The 24379-nt window shown below is 41.6% G+C and overlaps 1 long non-coding RNA gene across 1 annotated transcript in view; it reads right to left on the bottom strand.

Annotated features, from left to right (window-relative positions):
* The window catches only part of LOC140483065 (uncharacterized), a 239504-nt gene extending 217856 nt beyond the window's left edge, over positions 1 to 21648 (bottom strand). Inside the window, exon 1 of the long non-coding RNA XR_011961877.1 lies at positions 21536 to 21648. This is a non-coding gene — a long non-coding RNA (uncharacterized lncRNA). The remainder of the gene's footprint in view (positions 1 to 21535) is intronic.
* Positions 21649 to 24379: the final 2731 nt, after the last annotated feature.

The raw sequence follows: 24379 nt of genomic DNA, 5'->3' as shown, positions 1-24379 counted from the left end.
GCCTTCCATGTCCAACAAGCAGCTTCAGAACCAACAACCACAGAGGCTGAACTGAGAACATGGAAGCTAAACCAAGGGCTTCAGTGGAACAAAAGACATCTAAAAGGGGGAAGTCAACTGAAGAAATCTGAACACGAGCTTCTGAAAACAGGTCTTCATGAACCAAGAACACCGACAGTAAGAACCTCAACAACTGAACACGACTATCAGAACTACAGACTGACAACTTGAAACAAAACCAACTTGAATAATAGCACATGTTGAGAGTGTGTTGCTGGAAAAGCACAGCAGGTCAGACAGCATCCAAGGAGCACATGAATCAACGTTTCGGGCATAAGAACATGAAGGGATGCTGCCCTACCAAATAAAAGCAAATTACTGCAGATGCTGGAATCGAAACCAAAAGACAAAATGCTGGAAAATCTCAGCAGGTCTGGCAGCATCTGTAAGGAGAGAAAAGAGCTGATGTTTTGAGTCTAACTGACCCTGTGTCAAAGCTATGTCACTGAGGAAGGAAATATGGCTGTGGAAGTGAGTTTTAGTAAATACCTTGTCTAACACAGAGAGAAAAGGAAAGCAGTGAAGGTGGACGGGGGAGAGAGACAAACGAAAATCCTGTCAGAGAGAAAAGCAGTACTTCTTCAGGGTAGGCATTCCTGGAAGAGAGGTGGCAGTGGGTTAAACACTGAATAAAAGCAAATTACTGCGGATGCTGGAATCAAAACCAAAAGAGAAAGTGCTAGAAAATCTCAGCAGGTCTGGCAGCATCTGTAAGGAGAGCAAAGAGCTGGCGTTTCGAGACTAAGGGTCAGTTCGACTCGAAACGTCAGCTCTTTTCTCTCTTTACAGATGCTGCCAGACCTGCTGAGATTTTCCAGAATTTTCTTTTTTGGATGCTGCCTGACCTGCTGTGCTTTTCCAGCAACACCCTCTCAACTCTGATCTCCAGCATCTGCAGTCCTCACTTTCTCCTAATAGCACATGTCCTCAGGCACAACCTGAGGTGAAAACCAGGCTTGCCAAACCAGCAGAAAGTAAAGCACTTCCCCAATGTATCCAATACGCACCTTACCCCACCAGTGGATACAACCCAAATGAAAAATCTACGCAGTCTGAAGTCTGCATCCAGGTTCCCAGTATGGCAGGCCATGCACACTTCAAACCAGCATTCTGAGTGGTAAACATAAACTCCTGTGACCCCAAAGTTCTGATCGGGTTAGTAGGGAGGGAAAGGCAGGTGGTGACAGTTCACTGGGATCCTGCAGGTAGGAATTCTGATTAAAAGTGGAAAATTAAAACCTGTTGTTTTCTGTGGGTTAGTAAGATTAGTGTTTAATAGTGATAATCAAATTAATAGTGTATTTAAAGTACGCCTGTTCTCATGTATATTAATTGTGCAAATTATCTTGATTTATTACATTCCTATTTCTTGTATTGAAATTACCTTTCATACATTAAATAAGCTAGAGGTTAGTTTGCCCTTAAACACCTGTCTGCTGCCTCTTCATCCACATCCCCATAAATAAGCACAATGCCTAGGACCAGGGGTCAGGAAGTGAATCAGACCGCTTAAAGATCAGGAAAATAACTGATTGCAAACCTTAACCCAACATTAGCCACAGTATAGAGTTTAAGAACACTGAGGTTATGCTGGATCTTCAGCTCTGATGAGGACTCACCTCGACTCAAAACGTTTCTCTCCATGGATGCTGTCTGACTCACTGTAATCTCGAGCACTTATTGTTTTTATCACAGATTCAAACATCTGCAGCAATTTGCTTCAACGAGGTTATACTGGATCTGTATAAAAAGTTGGCTAGGCCACAGTCATTGTAATTGGTGCAGTTCTGGAATCCATATTATACAAGAAATGATATTGCACTGAAGAGTATGCAGAGGAGATTTACCTAGATATCACTTTGCCTTTGAAGGGAGATTGCATAGACTGGAGTTGTTTTCTTTGGAGAAGATGAGACTGAGGGGAGACATTATTGTGATGTATAAAATGATGAGGGGTACAGAGAGAGTAGACAGGAAGAAACACTTTCCCTTGGTAGAGGGATCAATGGCCGGGGACATGGATTTAAAGTTAAGGGCAGACGGTATTGGGGAACATGAGGAAAAACAATGTAAGAGCAATTAGGAATGGGCAATAAATGCTAGTTTATCAGCAATGGTTACTTCCCAAGAGACTTTAAAAACAAGTTATATTGAACCTCATCTGCCTTTTGATTGCATGAAAATGACATGTCAAAAGTGAACCTAATGTCTTAGGTAACAAGTCCAATTTCTGTCTCCACACTCTGGGTAATGTTATGAAATTAATCCCATTTGTTAAAATGTTCTTAAGGCTGCAGTCCAATCTCTGATTTCAAGTAAGCTATTAAAGTGATCTTTTATTTTACAGCTTTATTACATTATGCAAACATACTTTTTGTTTTTATTTATGCATGGGAGGTGGCTGTTGCTGGCTAGCCCAGTATTTATTGCACACAGGTAGTTATCCTTAAGAAGGTGATGGTGACCTGCCTCTTGAACTGCTGCAGTCCATGTGAGGTAGACAAAGTTAAAAATCACGCAACACCAAGTTATAGTTCAACAGCTTTATTTCGAAGCACTAAGCACTAGCTTTCAGAATGCTGCTCCTTCATCAGGTGGTTGAAAAATGCTTGATTGGAATTACTATCTTGCAATCACTCCAAATATCCATTATTCTCTCTTTTGAGAAAACATCCATCCAATAAAATCCCTTTTACTTCCATTTTGGATTAAAGTTCAAGCGAAGAACATCAAAATTAACTGGCAGTTAAACTGAAGGAATAGAAACTAGTTCACATTGTGTTCACCAAAATGCTCTCAGTGTGATATCCAATCCTGGTGGGTGGAACATCTGTGTGAACTTTGATTTGCTTGTCATTTGACTGAATTGTTAAAATAAACTTTGTTGATGCTTTTATTGGTATATATCTATTTCATGTGCCATTGTTTTATTGAGAAAATCCCACAGAATATAATATAATCATGCATTAAGAGTGAAAAACAACTGTTTCTTACAAGCATCTTTTAAGTGCACATGTAATGACAGAAACTGAAAATACATTGGATTGTGGCTGTAATCATGTAGTTATTCAGCTTAGCAGATATGCATTAGAACACAATATGCATTTTCCTGTGGCTTGCAAAAGGAATCCATCTCTGCAATCTCTTTCAGAATGAGATTATGTTCAAGACCATTCAAGGATAGCCATAAAATTGTTCCTCTTTTTCTGTGGTCCACAGAATGAATGCATAAGATAACAAAATACCTTCCTTCTATTGGGAGCAGAAAGGCATTGTGGATTCACTGCTTGTAAGGTTGTGTCCTCAGAAAGCCAGAAGACTTCTGAATATTCTTAGATATAAACAAGTTGAGTCTAGTTTTGGATAGGTTTCAGATGCAGACATTCAGAGAGACAGCAGTATGATTATTTATCAGGTTCATTTATGGCAATCTAATCATCTTCATGATGGTAACCCTCCATCATGAGTTTGGGAGTAGAGCTTTTTAGGAGAGATTCCCAGTGGTCAGCTTCAGTCATCACTCTTTTGATAAAGGTAAAAACAATGACTGCAGATGCTGAAAATCAAATACTGGATTAGTGGTGCTGGAAGAGCACAGCAGTTCAGGCAGCATCCAACGAGCAGCGAAATCAACGTTTCGGGCAAAAGCCCTTCATCAGGAATAAAGGCAGTGAGCCTGAAGCATGGAGAGATAAGCTAGAGGAGGGTGGGGGTGGGGAGAGAGTAGCATAGAGTACAATGGGTGAGTGGGGGAGGAGATGAAGGTGATAGGTCAAGGAGGAGAGGGTGGAGTGGATAGGTGGAAAAGAAGATAGGCAGGTCGGACAAGTCAAGGAGACAGTAACTGAGCTGCAAGTTTGAAACTAGGATGAGGTGGGGGAAGGGGAAATGAGGAAGCTGTTGAAGTCCACATTGATGCCCTGGGGTTGAAGTGTTCCGAGGCGGAAGATGAGGCGTTCTTCCTCCAGGCGTCGGGTGGTGAGGGGGCGGCGGTGAAGGAGGCCCAGGACCTCCATGTCCTCGGCAGAGTGGGAGGGGGAGTTGAAATGTTGGGCCACGGGGCGGTTTGGTTGATTGGTGCGGGTGTCTCGGAGATGTTCCCTAAAGCGCTCTGCTAGGAGGTGCCCAGTCTCCCCAATGTAGAGGAGACCACATCAGGAGCAACGGATACAATAAATGATATTGGTGGATGTGCAGGTGAAACTTTGATGGATGTGGAAGGCTCCTTTAGGGCCTTGGATAGAGGTGAGGGAGGAGGTGTGGGCACAGGTTTTACAGTTCCTGCGGTGGCAGGGGAAAGTGCCCGAATGGGAGGGTGGGTCGTAGGGGGGTGTAGACCTGACCAGGTAGTCACGGAGGGAACGGTCTTTGCGGAAGGCGGAAAGGGGTGGGGAGGGAAATATATCCCTGGTGGTGGGATCTTTTTGGAGGTGGCGGAAATGTCGGCGGATGATTTGGTTGATGCGAAGGTTTGTAGGGTGGAAGGTGAGCACCAGGGGCGTTCTGTCCTTGTTACGGTTGGAGGGGTGGGGTCTGAGGGCGGAGGTGCGGGATGTGGACGAGATGCATTGGAGGGCATCTTTAACCACGTGGGAAGGGAAATTGCGGTCTCTAAAGAAGGAGGCCATCTGGTGTGTCCTATGGTGGAACTTGTCCTCCTGGGAGCAGATATGGCGGAGGCGGAGAAATTGGGAATACGGGATGGCATTTTTGCAAGAGATAGGGTGGGAAGAGGTGTAATCCAGGTAGCTATGGGAGTCAGTGGGTTTGTAAAAAATGTCAGTGTCAAGTCGGTCGTCACTAATGGAGATGGAGAGGTCCAGGAAGGGGAGCGAGGTGTCAGAGATAGTCCAGGTAAATTTAAGGTCAGGGTGGAATGTGTTGGTGAAGTTGATGAATTGCTCAACCTCCTCACGGGAGCACGAGGTGGCGCCAATGCAGTCATCAATGTAGCGGAGGAAGAGGTAGGGAGTGGTGCCGGTGTAATTACGGAAGATCAACTGTTCTACATAGCCAACAAAGAGACAGGCATAGAGAGGGATTGGAGGGCTGCGCGTTGTGAGGGTGAGAGGTTGGAGTGGGGGAGGGGGGACGACAGGTTGAGGCGGGACATTGAGGCGACAGGTTAATGCCGCCGGGACATTAACCGCCTCAATCTGTCGTCCCCCCTCCCCCACTCCAACCTCTCACCCTCACAACGCGCAGCCCTCCAATCCCTCTGCTCCAATCCCAACCTCACCATCAAACCAGCGGATAAAGAGGGCGCAGTGGTAGTCTGGCGCACTGACCTCTACACCGCTGAAGCCAAACGCCAACTCAAGGACACCTCTTCCTACTGCCCCCTCGACCATGGCCCCACCCCCCATCACCAAACCATCATCTCCCAGACCATACAGAACCTCATCACCTCAGGAGATCTCCCACCCACAGCTTCCAACCTCATAGTCCGGGAACCCCGCACTGCCCGGTTCTACCTCCTTCCCAAGATCCACAAGCCTGACCACCCTGGCCGACCCATTGTCTCAGCATGCTCCTGCCCCACTGAACTCATCTCTACCTACCTTGACACTGTCCTATCCCCCCTAGTCCAGGAACTCCCCACATACGTTCGAGACACCACCCACGCCCTCCACCTCCTCCAAGACTTCCGTTTCCCTGGCCCCCAACGCCTTATCTTCACCATGGATATCCAATCCCTCTACACCTCCATTCGCCATGACCAGGGCCTCCAAGCCCTCCGTTTTTTCCTCTCCAGACGTCCCCAACAGTACCCTTCCACTGACACTCTCATTCGTTTGGCCGAACTGGTCCTCACCCTTAACAATTTCTCCTTTGAATCCTCCCACTTCCTCCAGACCAAAGGTGTAGCCATGGGCACACGTATGGGCCCCAGCTATGCCTGTCTCTTTGTTGGCTATGTAGAACAGTTGATCTTCCGTAATTACACCGGCACCACTCCCCACCTCTTCCTCTGCTACATTGATGACTGCATTGGCGCCACCTCGTGCTCCCGTGAGGAGGTTGAGCAATTCATCAACTTCACCAACACATTCCACCCTGACCTTAAATTTACCTGGACTATCTCTGACACCTCGCTCCCCTTCCTGGACCTCTCCATCTCCATTAGTGACGACCGACTTGACACTGACATTTTTTACAAACCCACTGACTCCCATAGCTACCTGGATTACACCTCTTCCCACCCTATCTCTTGCAAAAATGCCATCCCGTATTCCCAATTTCTCCGCCTCCGCCATATCTGCTCCCAGGAGGACAAGTTCCACCATAGGACACACCAGATGGCCTCCTTCTTTAGAGACCGCAATTTCCCTTCCCACGTGGTTAAAGATGCCCTCCAACGCATCTCGTCCACATCCCGCACCTCCGCCCTCAGACCCCACCCCTCCAACCGTAACAAGGACAGAACGCCCCTGGTGCTCACCTTCCACCCTACAAACCTTCGCATCAACCAAATCATCCGCCGACATTTCCGCCACCTCCAAAAAGATCCCACCACCAGGGATATATTTCCCTCCCCACCCCTTTCCGCCTTCCGCAAAGACTGTTCCCTCCGTGACTACCTGGTCAGGTCCACACCCCCCTACGACCCACCCTCCCATTCGGGCACTTTCCCCTGCCACCGCAGGAACTGTAAAACCTGTGCCCACACCTCCTCCCTCACCTCTATCCAAGGTCCTAAAGGAGCCTTCCACATCCATCAAAGTTTCACCTGCACATCCAGCAATATCATTTATTGTATCCGTTGCTCCTGATGTGGTCTCCTCTACATTGGGGAGACTGGGCGCCTCCTAGCAGAGCGCTTTAGGGAACATCTCCGGGACACCCGCACCAATCAACCAAACCGCCCCGTGGCCCAACATTTCAACTCCCCCTCCCACTCTGCCGAGGACATGGAGGTCCTGGGCCTCCTTCACCGCCGCCCCCTCACCACCCGACGCCTGGAGGAAGAACGCCTCATCTTCCGCCTCGGAACACTTCAACCCCAGGGCATCAATGTGGACTTCAACAGCTTCCTCATTTCCCCTTCCCCCACCTCATCCTAGTTTCAAACTTGCAGCTCAGTTACTGTCTCCTTGACTTGTCCGACCTGCCTATCTTCTTTTCCACCTATCCACTCCACCCTCTCCTCCTTGACCTATCACCTTCATCTCCTCCCCCACTCACCCATTGTACTCTATGCTACTCTCTCCCCACCCCCACCCTCCTCTAGCTTATCTCTCCATGCTTCAGGCTCACTGCCTTTATTCCTGATGAAGGGCTTTTGCCCGAAACGTTGATTTCGCTGCTCGTTGGATGCTGCCTGAACTGCTGTGCTCTTCCAGCACCACTAATCCAGTACTCTTTTGATAAAGCCAATCCACAGAAGGATCTGGGCAACATCCACATTTTTCAGACAAATGGTAGATAATGCTAAGGCCACAGAAATGTCAATGTCTTGCTCCAATAAGAAAAGTTCCAACTGCACCAGTGAGCTTCAATGCCACCACTATCAATAATTCACCTACTGTCAATATTCTGGAAGTTGTTTTCAAACAGGAACTTTATTTCTCCATTTTGATAAGACTATAAGAAATAAGAGCAAAAATAAGCTACATAGTCCATTGAATCTGCTTCATCATTCAATGAGATCATGGCTAATCTGATAATCCTCACCTCTTAGAGAAGGGGACCAAAACAGTTCACAGTATTCTAGGTGTGGTCTGAAAGTGCCTTGCACAGTTTTAGCCACGTCTCCCTAATTTTATATGACAGTCTCTTTGAAATAAAGGCCAACACACCATTTACCTTCCCTCTTACCCAGTGAATGTAAATGCTGGCTTTTTGTGATTCATGCACAAGAATCCTTAAGTTTTTCCATGTTGCAGCTTTCTACAGTTTTTCTCCATTTAAATAATATCCAGTTCTTCTACTCTTTCTGCCAAAGTGTATAACCTCATACTTTTCCACATAATATGTCATCTGCAAGTTTTTATCCATTTATAACCTAGTCATACTCCTGGAGATTTATTTCATCCTTACTACTTGTCTTCTTACCCATTTTTGTGTCAAATCAACACCATTATAACAAAAGCATAGAAGAGGCAGGGTATTTGGGAATGAGATAGCTCATTTTCTAGTGTATTAACATTTATCAACCACGTACAAGACCTAATAGGTATTGCTGCAACAAACACAGGAATTCAACATCATTCAGGACAGAGCAGTTCGTTTGATTAATACTTTTGTCACTTGCTTTCAACACTCATCCCTGCATTTCCAGTGTGCAGTGGCCACCGCATTGTTTGCAATAATTGACCAATTACATTTTGCAGAGGAATGTAGGGTTGCAGATACATAATTCTTTGAAGTTTGCATCTCATATCGGCAGGATGGTTAAAAAGGCATTTGACTTCATTGCTCATACTCCTTTGAGTATAGGAGTTGGGAAGTCATGTTGAGGTTGTACAGGACATTGGTGAAGCATCTTCTGGAATACTGTGTCCAGTTCTGGTCACCCAGTTAAAGGAAGGATATTATTAGGCTGGAGAGACTTTAGAAGAGATTTACCAGGATGTTGCTGAGTATGGAAGGTTTGAGTTGTAAAGAAAGACTGGATAATCTGGTACATTTATAACTGGGGCATAGGAGGCTGAGAGGAGACCTTAGAGAAGTTTATAAAATAATGTGAAGTATAGATAGAGTTAATATCAACTTCTTTTCCCAAAGATGGGAATTTCAAGACAAGAGAACACATCTTTAAGGTGAGAGGAGAGATTTAAAAAAGATCGCAGAGGCAGATTTTTAAATATAGGGTGGTTCATGTGTGGAATGAACTTCCTGAGGAAGTGGTGGATATGGGTATAATTACAACATTTAAAAGACATTTGGATAGGTACATGAATCAGTTAAGGTTTGGAGGGATATGGGCCAGGAGCAAGCAAGTGGGACGAGTTTAGTTTGAGGTTATGTTCAGCATGGATTGGTTGGACCAAAGGGTTTGTTTTGGTGCTATGCCTTTGAGAATATTACTTTACTAAGAATTATCTGCATCCAAGAATGTTTTTGTGAAACCTCTTTTGAATTGCATCTTCACTCATTTTACCAACATTTCACCCCACTTCTGTTCACTATCTGTTTCACGTCATTGCTGATATCATTTTACTTTTCGTCCAGTGATATAAAAAGAATAGCAATGAAATTCACTTCAGAAAAAAAACATAAGTAGTCACCAATTCACATCTGATTGTCATATATCCAACATTGTAATTATGCATATCCATGTTGTATCCAAATGGATACAACATGAAAGTAACTTGGGGCTTTAGGAGTAAATCATTTAGCATCACCATTTATCACCTCCATCTTCCAAATCATAAATTTTAATTTGATAACATGAAGACCCATTTGAAGCCAACAAATAGAAAGATGATAATGTTGCTTAATGATTTGGTTTACAATCTCTCACATACTCAGTTGGAATCCAATCTTATTGCTTGAAGTCGGTTTCTCAAAAAAGTCACAGTAACTTTCAGGAAACAGGAATTCTCACTGAAGAGTTAGAGAATACCACTCAGACCAGACATCCTGATGCATTATTCAATGGGCTGCACTTATATTTCTGGGGTTAGTCACCAAGGTTTGATGAAATATGCACTGTGATGCCACCTGCTTGGAGTCACTATAATCAGAAGTATGAGATTAGTACAAAATAAATACTGCAAGACGACAGAAGTAGTGAGTCAGAATGATTGAGAGGATCGAGGGTCCACACTGTGGAAAACCATTGCATGAACTGCGTGTGTTCTTAAATGTTCATCTGGAAACTTGGCCAGCATATGAAGGAGCGTAAATATAAAATTAATCTATGGAATTATTTCATTGACCAACTTGTCACTGAGACAGGAAACAGAGAGAGCTGAATTCTGGCATAGGTAGTGGGAACCCAGTGACATCAAGACCATTTCCTGGCCATGATGCCATATGTTTCAGTGGTGGGCTCGCCAATTTAATTTTCCAGAAGCCAATTCGAAGGCTGCCTCTGCTGTAACCAGGCAATTCAGGAAGGCAGATGAGCTATTCTGCCTGCCTCCACAATCAGGTGCCAGCAAACCAAGGTGACTGGCAGCCTGCACTTTGCCTGTAGTGGGATTTCATTCAAAATAACTGGGGTGCTGGGGGGGACCATCACAAAGAGAAGTGGGTGACAAAGATGAGGTAAAAGACATTTTCGTAACAGTCCAGCAACTTCAGAGATTAAACACTAGTTACATTGTGTAAACATATCCAACTTGGGTGTTTCCTATTCCTTTTGGCTGGCTTTGTAGCGCACCTTTTAATACAATTCATTGCTAAGAGATCAGTCAACAATTACTTTATTGTACCATGTGACTTTCAGACTTATAGAATGCGAACTAAATTAACCTTGAGCTTGTTTTTTTTGGCCAGCCATTCTAACCTTCCTGTGTCAATATATGGGCTCATTGAGGTCCTCTCAAACATCAGATGGGAATGTAATCAGAAAATCAGAATTCACTTGCCTAATGAAGTTGTGGATTTGATCCTGGTAGTTTTGGCATTTATCAAGTTATCTTAGGAATTCCTCATCCCTTGCATGCCTCACTAGTGATGGATAAAACACACAAAAGAAAACATTATTTCAAATAGAAATTAGCGGTATGATCCCAGCTGATGGGAATACTGTACAACTCAGATCCCAAATCCCGCACTTCTGATGCTGCTTAACTTGTTGTGTTTGCTCCAGCTCCACATTCTATCATCTTTTATAGATCAGAATGGTAAGTTTTGAAGTCATGATTAGAAACATAGAAAGATAGAAACTAGGAACAGGAGTAGGCATTCAACATGATCATTGCTGATATTTGAATGAATGCCATTGAGGAGTCAGGAGATGAGTTAGTCTCTGCAGGAGTTCTAGACTCTGACACACCACTGCATTTATGTACATGTAGCCATTATGTTTATGTGGCTAGTCCAGTTCAGTTTCTGCTCAATCGTAAATTCCAGGATGTTGATAGTGAGGGAATCAACGATGGTCATGCCATTGAATGCCAAGTGGTGATGATTACATTCTTCATTTTTGGAGATTGTTATTGCCAGGCATAAGTATGGTGCAAAGGTTCTTCCAACCCATTGCTATATTCCTAATTTCTTCCCATAACCCTTTAAAATCTAAGGCTAAACAGCTGGGGCTGCTTTCTCTGGAACGCGGAGGATGAGGGGTGACATTATAGAGGTTTACAAAATTATGAGGGGCATGGATAGGAAAAATAGACAAAGTCTTTTCCCTGGGGTCGGGATGTCCAGAACTAGAGGCATAGGTTTAAGGTAAGAGAAGAAAGATATAAAGAGACCTAAGGGGCAACTTTTTCACATAGAGGGTGGTACGCGTATGGAATGAGCTGCCAGAGGATGTGGTGGAGGCTGGTACAATTGCAACATTTAAGAGGCATTTGGATGGGTATATGAATAGGAAGGGTTTGGAGGGATATGGGCTGGATGCTGGCAGGTGGGACTAGATTGGGTTGGGATATCTGTTGGCATGGACAGGTTGGACCGAAGGGTCTGTTTCCATGCTGTACATCTCTATGACTCTACGACTATATTGAGTAACTTAGCCTCCGCAGCCTTCTGTGGTAGAGTTTAACACAGGTTCACTACCCCATGAGTTAAGAAATATTTCTTCATTTCAGTTGTAAATAGCTACTCAGCATCCTGAGATTGTAGCTCCTGTTTCTAGACTCCCTGTCCAGAAAAACCATCAGCCTTGCAATCTTTCAATCAGATCCCCTCTCATTCTTTTAAGCTCTCATGAATACAAACCCTATTGAACCAATCTCTCCTCATTGGACAGTCTTGACAACCTTGATATCAGCGTGTTGAACCTCATGTGTACTTTGTACGGCAAGTATAACCTTTCCTATGGAGGGAGATCAAAACTGCATAGGAGAAAGTGAGGACTGCAGATGTTGGAGATCAGAGTCAAAAATGTGGTGCTGGAAAAGTACAGCTGGTTAGGCAGCATCTGAGGAGCAGGAGAATCGATGATTCAAGCATAAGCTCATTCCTTATGAAGAGCTTATGCTCAAAATATCAACTCTCCTGATCCTCAGATGCTGCCTGACTGGCTGTGCTTTTCCAACATCACACTTTTTGACTCAGACCAAAACTGCATGCAAAGCTCCAGGCCTGGATTTACCAAGGCTCTGTATAACTGCAGTAAGGCATTACTACTGCTGAACTCAAATTCTCTTGCAATGAAGACCAATATGCTATTTGCTTTCCCAAATGCTTGTTGGACCTGCCTGTCTCCTTTCAATGTTTGATGTACAGGACACAGATTCCACTGTACATCCATCATTTCCCAATGCATAATATTCTTCCTTTGTGTTTCTCACAATAAAGTGTATAATTTCATATTTAGCCCTATTGTACTGCATTTGTCATTGTGTGAGCACATTCACTCAACTTGTCAAAGTCACCTCTCCCATCTTTTCTGAACTCTCAATTCTATAGAGTTTTGTGCCCTTGCAAAGCCACATTAGTCATTGCCTGCTACTTAGACAAAGACCCAGTTACTCTTACTGTTACCTGTTTGATAACTAATTCTCAATCTATGACAGTATATAACCTCTTATCTGATATGCTTTAAATTTGACCATTAACCTCCAATGTGGAACCTTATTAAAAACCTTCTGAAAATCCAAATGCACCACATGCACTGATTCTTCTTTTTCTATTCCACTAATTACATTGTCATCTTAACATCTTGGTTAGTCAGTGAACTTATTACCTTGAGGAAAACCAATGTTCTTTAACAAAAGAACACAAGTTTATTACAGAAGAAAGCTAAACAAATGTAAAACAATTTCGAAATATCTTAACATGATTGGCAAAAGATTCAACCTCATTCCCTGCAATAGACTTTAAGAATACTCCATATCAGTGCAATGTCACTCCTATTATAAGACTTAAATATCTTATTTAATTGATTATTTCCATTTTTGATGTCCTTCACTCATTTTATTTTAATGGCCTATAAACGTTTTGCCAGTTCTGATGACCTGAACCTCTCTTCAGTTTTGATAGTTTGAAAACTTCAACAGAAACTCTCAAAGACTGGAATATTTTGACAAATTAACAGATTAGCCTTTTGTTAAGTTAAAACTTGTGTGCAGAAATCTGATTCGTATAAACTGATCTCAAAAATGATGACTGTATTTTGTAGACGTTTAACCTTACAGGTATCCTGCTAGGCACTTAATTAAAGGCACATACTTCTTGGAAACAATGGACAGGAGTCTTCTCAGCTCCTGACTGAGATGTGGAAAGATCAACCATTTGGGAAAATATGGTAAGCTTGGAAAAATGAGATAATCAACAGCAAGAATATAAAATCTAATTTTGCACACATTCTTTTAATGGCAGGACAAGAAGTTCTTAAGTGATGGTGAGAGGCCTAATTGCATGCATTAACGTCTTACTATTACCTAATCTCACCTCATTTTAGGTTTAGACTTCTACTCGAGTGCAGGAGTATAAGAGTACAGTGAAAAGTGTGCAAAGTCGCTATTGTCCTGTGCCATCATAGCATTCAAAAGGCAGGATTTAAAACAAAAGCAGAAATAAAGGAAGCAGCTAAAAGGTAAGGAAATGTCCAGATCATTCCTCAGCCTCTGTTATGAGTCCTTGCTGCCAGAAAAATGAAGTCACAAAGTTGATCCCTCAGTCTGGGATCTGGAATGGGTTTGGAGTGCAAGAGCAAAGGTGACTTTTGGAAATTGTGCAGAACTTTCATGAGCCCCCACCTGGTGCAGCATTGTGTAGTTTTATTCTACATTCCAAAGGAAAGATATCGTTGTCTTACAGGGAATGCAACAAAGGTTCACTGGTTGATTCCTGGGAATAAAAGGATTGTTCTATGAGGCCAGATTAAATAAACAGATTCGTATTCTCTGGAGTTGAGAAGAATGAGACGTGGTCTGAAGGGTGTTGAAAGGCTCGATGTTGAGAGGAGATTCCCTCTGGTTGGAGAGTCTACAATGAGAGGGCATAATTTCATAACAAGTGATCAATCATTTCAGATGGAGAAGGTTGTGAATCCTTGAATAATCCACACCAGAGAGCTGGGAATGTATAATAATTGAGTATTTTCAAGGCAGTGATTGACCAAAAGGCTCTTATAACGGCAGTAAAGCATCACTTCTGCTGAACTCAAATCCTCTTGCAATGAAGACCAATACGCCATTTGCCTTGAAGGAATTAGACTTGAAGGAAATCAAGAGTGAGCATCAGCTGTGTTTTTATTAAATGGCCAGCAGGCTCAGGGGATTGGATGGTGTAGTCCTGCTCCCAATTCTTCTGCTGTTCTGGCCAATAGTTCCTGATATACCTTATGAATATCTGATCTTTGGTGGGTACATATGACCAGTCAGATCTATTGGGAAATGAGATCTTCTGTTGCAACCATACAGAACCTTCTGTTTTAACTTATGTGCAGTTTGCTATTTTACAATGCATTGGAGAGAAACAAGATGGTAACAATTGCTGACATGATACTCTGAGTGGGTACTTGGTGGTTTCAGCTCTTGCTTGTTCCTCCAAGCTTCTATCTTGGCCAGCATTCCTCAACACTGCAGAGCACCATCATTGGCAGCAACCAACACACATCCTTTATCCATGGAAGTTGGCATTCATACCAGCCTCACCACACCATCATTGCTTATCTATGAATCACTAGTTCACCACTGAGTTCATCACTCCAGTAGTGATGACATGGCGATGCTGGTATTGGACTGGGATGGACAAAGTTAAAATTCACACAACATCAGGTTATAGTCCAACAGGCTTATTTAAAGTACAAGTTTTTAGAGTGCTGCTCCTTTGTCAGGTAGCTAGTGGGGCTGGATCATAGGACTGAGAATTTATAGTTAAAGATCCAACATGCCACAGAGAGAAACCATAATGACCTCCTCAGAAGGCAGACACGGGATACAACCGATAGGGTACCCTTTGTTGTCTAGTACTTCCCAGGAACAGAGAAAGTACACCATGTTCTTCGCAGCTTGCAACATGTTACTGATGATGATGAGCACCTCACCAAGATCTTCCCTATGCCTCCACTTCTCGCCTTTAAACAATTGCCAAACCTTTAACAGACCATTGTTCACAGCAAACTGCCTAGCCTTCAGGACACCATCAATCACAACACCTTACAACCCTGCCATGGCAGCCACTGCAAGACATGTCAGAGTGTCGATATGGATGCTACCATCGCATGTGGGGACACCATACTCCACATGCACTGCAGGTACTTGAGTGACACTGCCAACATTGCCTATCTCATACGCTGCAAGCAAGGTTGCCCTGAGGTATGGTATATTGGTGAGACCCAGCAGATGCTACAACAACAGATGAATGGATACCACACAACAATTGCCAGACAGGAGTGTTCCTGCCTAGTCAGGGAACACGTCAGCAGTCAAGGACATTCAGCCTTGGATCTTTGGGAAACCATCCTCCATGGCGGACTTCGGGATATGCAACAATGCATGGTGGCTCAGGTTTGATTCCAGCCTCAGGCAACTGTCTGTGTTGAGTTTACACATTCTTCCTGTGTTTGCATGGGTTTTCTCAGGGTGCTGCTCCCACAGATGTGCAGGTTAGGTGGATTGGCCATGCAAAACTGCCCAAAGTGTTCAGGGATTTGTATGTTAAGTGCATTAGTCAGGGGAAATGTAAAGTAATAGGGTAGGGGAATGGGTCTGGGTGGGATACTCTTAGGAAGGTCAGTGTGGACTTGTTGGGCCAAATGGTCTGTTTCCATGCAGTAAGGATTCTATGATTCTATGATATGAATGCATACACACACACTCTTACACACTCACACACGCACGCAGACCCTCTCTCTCAGACATATACTCACACACACACACCCTCTCACAGGCATATACTTTGTCACATTCGTGCACACACTCTATCAAGTACACATACAAACACACACACAAACACTCACATACTCTCTGCCTCTCTCTCTCTCACTCACACACACACTCTCATTTTGTCTCTCCCTCACATGCATACATAAACATATATAAGTCTATGGGGTGAATTTGCATTTGCAGAGTTGTATTTGCAGATACATTCCATTTTGTTCAAAAAGCACACAATTTTTAAGCAGTCAGTCCATGTGACATTTCTTAAATTCCCACTTTGGAAATAGAAACAGTGCGACACGAGGTTGGAATTCAGACAGACTCTAATATTACGCCTTTAATGCATTGTCTGAGCGGAGGTGTCACCTTTTTTTTATAGAACCTTAGGTTATCTCTGGAATGTGACCTGAAAGAAGTTCTGGGATTTACATATTAATGAATCAAAACCTGCAACTCATTCTAATTGATTACTTAACAGCAATCCAGCAATTTGCTTAATACATCGCATCATTTGAATGACACTTCAAACTTTTTGCTATAAATTCTGTGTCCTATGATCCTGCCCCACTAGCTACCTGACGAAGAAGCAGCACTGCAAAAGCTTGAACTTCCAAATAAATCTGTTGGACTATAACCTGGTGATTTTTAACGTCAATAGTGTACTTTGGCTCTCATTGATACCTTACACTACGGTTAACTTTGTATGTAGGAACAAGTGCCATGCATCAGAACAGAGTATATCTCAGGGCTTCACGTGTTCACACATGTTGCTACTTGGATGCTCATCTCTGCCTTATCTTTCTTTGCCTCTTTGCACCCAGCTATCTCATTCAGATCTTACACTCTCTGTAGTTCAGCATTGTCTTTCAACGGACTGCAGACAAAGCCAGGGAGCTTACACCAGGAGATATAGGTGCTATTTAGCCCTTCAAGTCTGATTTGTTCATGGCGATGGAATTATCTAGATACTCAAATCTTCTTTAGTTTTTGAAATAGCAAACTCTAACAGTGGCCAAGTCTCAAATGAGCAAGCAAAATGCAAGCAATTAGAGAAAATTGAAAATCTATATCAAAGGAGACTTTTTTTTTAACCTTCATTCATATGTGAATTGCGGCTCCCACTCACTCTCAGAATGGAATTGTTAGACTTCAAATGAAGGGGAAGCACTGGTCATGTGCTGAATTCCATGCATTTAATGAAACTTTTGGCTTGAAGATGAACATTGATAAATCTTGAGACTTTCACTGTTGTTTCTGTCCCAAGTAGGTTCAGAAGATCAGGAGCCTGCAAGCTAACATCAAAATGATAGTTTTAGTACTTTTGAACCTTTGGCATTCCTGAATGTTACACTCCCTATGGTTTGCCAGTCAGTTATGTCACACTGAGTCTTGCCTGTGTGTTCAAATGCTTGTGTTCCAGAAATGCATTAAGAGCGAGAAAGATACAAAAAGCAATAAATTTTCATTAAAAAAATCTCTGAGACGAAAATGAGAAGCAAGAGTCCAGCAATGTCATGCATCAAAAAGAAGCACTGATATTACCTTTAAGTACACCCTGTTCATCAACAGTCAATGTACAGAATCTAAAAAAAAGCAGTTGGTTATAACTTTTGCAATATAACAGGACCTAGGAGTGATCATAAGGCAATCAAATCAAAAATATAAATCCTGGAGAAACTCAGCAGGTATTTGGGGCAGTACGGAGACTTCGTGGTTAGCACTGCTGACTCACAGCACTAGGACCCTGGGTTCAATTTCAACCTCAGGCGACTGTCTATGTGGAGTTTGCACATTCCCCCCCGTAATTGCGTGGGTTTCCTCCAGGTGCTCCAGTTTCCACCATAATCCAACATGTGCAGGTTAGGTGAATTTCCCATGCTAAATTGTCCATAGTGTCCAGGGATGTGCAGGTTAGGTGCACTAGTCAGGGGCAAATATGGAGTCAAGATTAGAGTGGTGCTAGAAATGCAAAGTAGGTCAGGCAGCATCCAAGGAGCAGGAAAAGCGACGTTTCAGGCAGGAACCCCTCATTCCAGCACCACTCTAATCTCCAGCATCTGCAGTCTTCACTTTCGACTTGGGGTAAATATAGGATAATAGAATAGGGGAACAGGTCTGGGTGGGTTACTCTTCCAGAGGTCGGTGTGGACATCTTGGACAGAATGACCTGTTTCCACACTGTAGGGATTCTGTGAGAACTGAAGAAGGGTCACTGGACGCAAAACATTAACTCTGCTTTCTCTCGACAGATTTTACCAGACTTGTTGAGTTTCTCCAGTAATTTCAGTTTTGGTTTTAGATTCACAATTCTTTGTTTTATTATAATTATCAAACCAAGATGTGTAGATGTTACAAACCATAAGATTTTCATTCCTGGAGTTTACAACTATGATTAGAATTTATGAGCATGTATCAATCCTGACATGTCTCCTGGGTATCTTCGGAATATATTATAAAATTGATGCATTTTTTCTTTAATGCAATTGCTGTGGTGTAAGTATGGATACTAATAGGTGATACCTTTTTTAAAAATGTCATAGAATCCCTACAGTGTGAAAACAGGCCATTTAGCCCACAAAGTCCACACTGATTCTTCAAAGAGCATCCCACTCAGACCCAATCCCCTACAACTCTGCATTGCTCATGATTAATCCACCCAGCCTACACATCTCAGGACACAATGGGCAATTTATCATGGCAAATCCACCTAGCCTGCACTTCTTTGGACTGTAGGAGGAAACCTACACAGACATGGGGAGAATGTGCAAACTCCATACAGACAGTTGCCCGAGGCTGGAATCAAGCCTGGCTCTCTGGCGCTGTGAGTTAGCAGTGCTAACCACTGAGCCACGATGCCACTCTTAGTAATCAACATACACACTGTATGACTGCCAATAATGTAATCACAGCAAGTTTTTTGAATTTTTGTACTCGAGAGGTCAAGTCACAGAAAATGGCATAATATCATTGCATTGTTTTACACTTATGCAGTTGTTTGAGAGATTAAGAATTGTTAGTATACCTATGGAGATCTTATTCATACATAGCTGGCTGAATTTTTAACCAAGGTTCAGGGAATAGATATTGGGTTAGTTCTGGGTCCCAGTCTGATGATGTATGTTTGAGACTTTTAAAAAAATTTCAATACTTCAGTTGATTAACAGCCAACCAAGGTGGGAAGTATTGATATGGATCCAGATACCCAGGAAAAAAATGCTGATATGTTAGTTTATTTTTCAAAGAAACCACTATACTTAGCCAGGCTCCAGAGAATCATTTGTTCCAGAAGAAGATGACCTGCAGCTACACCTTCTAATGACCAGGGATCATTTTGGATGAGGGCATTACTTCTGTGAACAATTGTGGCATCTCCTTCCCTTAATAAGCACATTACTTCATTCTAATTGGCCTCAATTGGCTATCCATCAAGGATGCACATTAGCACAACCTCAAAGGCCCTCCTATGATGTCCATTCCCCCAAAATGTGAGGGCCAAGTTCAAATACCCCCACCTGCTCCAGAGGTAAGAACAGATTGATTAGAAAAGAAGGCAAAATTTAAAAAATGAAGCACATCTTCAAATTGGAAACAGCATCGTTCACAAAGTCAATTGAAGACCTCTTTAATCCAGTAGAGTGCTACTAACAGCATATTATTGTACCCTATATATGAGCTTTAAACCCAGAGTCTTGAAGGATGATGGGAGTTACATCGACTACACTCAACAAGGAAGCTCATGACCACCTTCTCAAAGGCAACTATGGATGGGAAATAAAAGTTTCTGGCCAGCCAATGATGCCCATGCCCCATGAGTGAATATAAAAATGATAGCAGCAATTCATAATTTGCTTCTTCTAATACCTAAATTTTGGAGTTACCAACTAAAATGTCTTCACAGGAGTAATCCTGTTTCCAATAATGGTTCGATCATTTTGTTTTTAGATGGCTATCTCAAAGGTGAGGTCAAAATTGGAGGCAACCACATAAACTTTACATTGGTGAAGGACGTGCTCTGTAAATGGCTAAAATAATTCTAAGTGTCAGATAAAACAAGTTTGTGCGTTTGTGCATAGGTCATAAAATAAAGTCTCTGGGTGGATTATTCTGTTTAAAGGGAAGTCTGACCATAAACAAAATTAAAAGTTGCAAAGAATTGCCACCAATTTTGAATTTTTCTTTGCCTGTTTCCATTTTTTGAGCTGTTGGCATAATTGGAGGCATTGTCTAGGAGGAGTTAGTGTATTTGTCAGAGCAAGCAAGGGGACAAAATTAGCATGCACAGTTGAATGATAAAATTGCTGAAGCTTTTGATGATTAATAATCACACTGACTGATGTCAACTTCATTCCCACATAAAATCAAATTCACTAACTCATCCAAATCAAAGTACCTGGTCACATTATTGGCATCACTGGCTAAGGAAAAGTATTCAAATTCTCAAAATAAATACAAATTTTAATAAATATAAGATCCAATATTTACTTATGGCTTTTTGAAAGAAGGTCATTACGGGATATTCTGTTGAGGATTATGAAGTTAATTTGATATACAAGAAACTTATTATCAATATGAACTTTTGTCTTTGCCTGGACCAAGTGAATCATTTTACAGTCTAACGTTAGTCCTTAAAATATTGCCTTCCAAGGAAAGTAACAGATGACCAAAATGAAGACATTCCAGCATTGAATTCCAGATGAGGAATGCCCATCTTTCATGATGGTGTGGTTACACACATTTCTTTTTACAAACATACTGATTTCTTTATACTGCAGGTGGAATTCTTAGACTATAAAGTAAAATATACCCATCATTATAGTTTTTCCGCATGCTGGAATAAAATGCTAGCTGCGGAGCCTGCCAAAATTGGGACTGGTTACAAAGTTAAGCATTTGAAGAATAATTGCTTTAAAAATGTCCAGTTAACTGAAAGCAGATGTCGTCATGAAAGACCTGACTGCACTGCACGTTGCAGTTTAATATATTTTTGTCCACAAAAGTTTATATCTGGAGCCTAAGTCTGATGTCTTTTTCAAACAATAAATGAATAGATAACTGCACTTTCACTTTCAGCTACAATGCTTGTGTAATGTATTGCTGGTCAGCTCACCCACAGATTCACAATGTAGCACATGGACCATCCCTGTATTTTTGGTGTAAAATGTGCATAAAAAAAAATTGAAGTAATTCTGTGTCAGCACAAAGTTGACAGGGAATGATTATAACAGCTTCGAAGCCTGAAAAAGAGCGTAAATAACTAGAATCCCCTGTGGGCTCACTCAGCCTGCATATGTAATGACTGTGATGGACAGCCACTATAGCTAGTAATGGGAAGCAGAGCAGTCACTCTGCAAATATGCAAACCATTTCCCATGCATTGTGTTTTAAAAGTGCATTGCAAACCACATTACCAACTGAGATGGCAGTCATTTAAAGGAAGCATAACCCTTCCCAGCGACCTATATAGATTCTGTTTAACACATTATCAAAAAAAGAATCAAATTTATACAACAATTTTAACATACCTCAGCTTTCTTACAATGTTCCAGCCCTTTCATTCTGACAAAACATTTTGTCACAGAGTTTAAAAGGGAGATGCAGCCAGACTACTGTTGTGCACTGTTAGTCCTCGATAATGCTACCATCTTTCATTAACCCTTTGAATCCAGCATATTGCAAAAGCTTCTATTTTTCCAGCTGGGTTTAATCTAGGTTATTTTCGCCACTTCCTGCAGAAAGGATTAGAACTCTCATTGGTGCAAGCTTTACAAATGTAAGTGTAAAAAGAATTCTTATGTATAAATTTGATTAGGGTTCATCAGCAAAAAGTTCACATGAATCTTCTCCATTAGTATCAGCAATACATTGTGTTCTTGTTGTATTCAAATAAAGAAAGCTTGTGAAGCATGCGAACATGTGTGAAACATATTTCTACATTATAATAGTAACTACATTGCGAAATTACCTCTTTGGCTGCAAAGCAATTTTGGACATCCTGAGGTCATTACAGATACTATCTAAACATAGGTTTTTCTTTTCAGGTCATATAATTACGTATGGGAATTTTTCAGTACCTAAAAATTTGAATTTTCACAAAATTCAGTATTAATGACGAAGGAACAAAGGCATATTTATGTAAGTAAAGCCAGATATCTGTAAGAGTCACACTCATGTACTGCTTCAAATAAATGATACAAATCAGGGAGTGACTTCTGTCCAAATCAGTAGAGACCAAATAGTAAGAATTTAGTAAGAACAGTACAAATCATGGATCAATTATAGAACACAGTTGATCACAGACCTGCCCTCCGTTGCTTTTTCAGAAGTCAATAGATCAAAATAGGCTATTTTAACATTTTAAATTATTTTATCTTCAGTGCTATATTATAAACTGTTAATTCTGAATACTTCAGTTCTGCCAGTATCATCAATGCAATAGAAGGAATATGTGATTGCATTTACACAGAAATACACTATTATCCTATCTGACAGAGCAAAGGAGAGAGTGTCACATTCACAAAGATTTGTTTTGTTTATTCTTTCATAGGATGTGGGTGTCATTGGCAATGTCAGAATTGTCGATCCCTAATGGGACTTGAACTGATTGAGTTGCTAGGCTATTTCAGAGAACAGTTAAAAGTCAACTCATTGCTTTGGGTCTGGAATCACATGGGGCCATGCCAGAATGGCAGATCTCTTTTTCTAAAGGACATTAGTGAATCAAGTGGGTTTATATGTGAATCGGTGATAGATTCATGGTTACCATCACAAAGATTAGCTTTCAATTCCTGATTTTATTAATTGAACTCTAATCCCACCAGCTGCCACAGTGGGATTTAAATCTATGTCCCCAGAGCATTAGCCTGGAGCCTCTGGATTAATAATCCAGTGACAGTATCAGTGTACTGTCTGTAACCTTGGGGATGCTGCCATTCCTGTTAAAGGTACAACTATCTATGAAAATATATCAGAGTAATTTTGGGGAATTTAAAGCTGTAATATACAATAATTTGAGAATATGTAAAGAATACACTTTAAAATATAATAGTAAAAGAGAACGCACAATAGAAATTCAGTGTGGCTGTTATCAGAGCTGGAGCTGAAAACTCACAAGCATCTGTCAATTCAAAACTCCCCTTACCAAAGACCAATGAAACCCTTCAGGCTGTGCTTAATTACAACAACTAGACTTTTTGGCCATAAAGTGACAGGTTTAAACACAGATCTGCCTCAGCAGTACAATAATGTGCAGTGTGTGTCATGTTATAATACCATTACAAAACAATAATCTCAAGGATGCTGGAAGCAATACCATGGGAGACACGTGGACCCAGCATGTTTACATAATTAATGGTTTGTGATTTATTTAGCTGTAGCAACAGTTTTTTTTTCATTTCTAAAGCAACATTTATTGGTACAATTTCATTAACCTTGCACAACTTTGTACAAAATACATAGCATGCTTCTGGATGATAGTCAACCTTCTTAATCCCATTTTGTTCAGTTTACGTGATTTTTTAGCACAAGTCCTTGAATCTCACTGGTAGTATCAATGTCTTTGACCAAAACATTTGTCTCTTACTGCTTTTTTGTCTCCATAGGATATTTTATCTGGTAGCTCATACAACAAGATAGCTGTGATAGCTAGACTTGGCCATAATTTCTGATGAGCAATACCCATCAATCTGCAATAGCCATCATATTGAAACCAAACTCACTTCATTATTTCAATTCAATGAATGTCACAGCACTTTACAAAAGTTCTTAACTGTCAGTGCAACAGTTGATCGTCTTAAGCAGGAATACATTAGGCAATTGAATGTAATGCTTTTATCATAATATAAACAATTTTTCGTAAATTTTTCACAAACTGCAATGCGACCAAAAACTGAGGTACTATTGATATCATAGTATTCTGATTTGCATGGGCTAATAGTGACGTTCTTTTTTGCGGTTGGCACCTGGCTCACCCAGTTCAAGAACATAAGACTTTTAGACCAATAAATGCAGCAGTAGATGCAGCCCATCGAGTCTGTCCACTATTCAATGAGACGGCTGATCTGATAAGTCCCAACTTCAGTTTCTTGCCTTTTCTCTGAATTCCCAAAATCTCAATTCCCTTTTTGATTAAAATTCTGTGTATCTCTTGACTATAATTAATGACTCGCGTCAATAGTCCTGTGCAGTAAAATTCCCACAGGTTCACTACCCTCAGAAGAAAATACTCCTCAACTCTGTCCTCAAATGTGTGATCCCTAATACCGAGACCATGCCTCTGGTCGTACAATCACCATAAGCAGAAAGAGCAATTCTGCATAGATTCTGTTAAGTCCTCTAAGAATCTTGTATGTTTCATTAAGGTCATCACT

Source organism: Chiloscyllium punctatum, chromosome 11 (genome assembly GCF_047496795.1).
Source record: "Chiloscyllium punctatum isolate Juve2018m chromosome 11, sChiPun1.3, whole genome shotgun sequence".
NCBI classification, from domain to species: Eukaryota; Metazoa; Chordata; class Chondrichthyes; order Orectolobiformes; family Hemiscylliidae; genus Chiloscyllium; species Chiloscyllium punctatum.
This window is presented reverse-complemented; position numbering and strand designations above follow the sequence as displayed.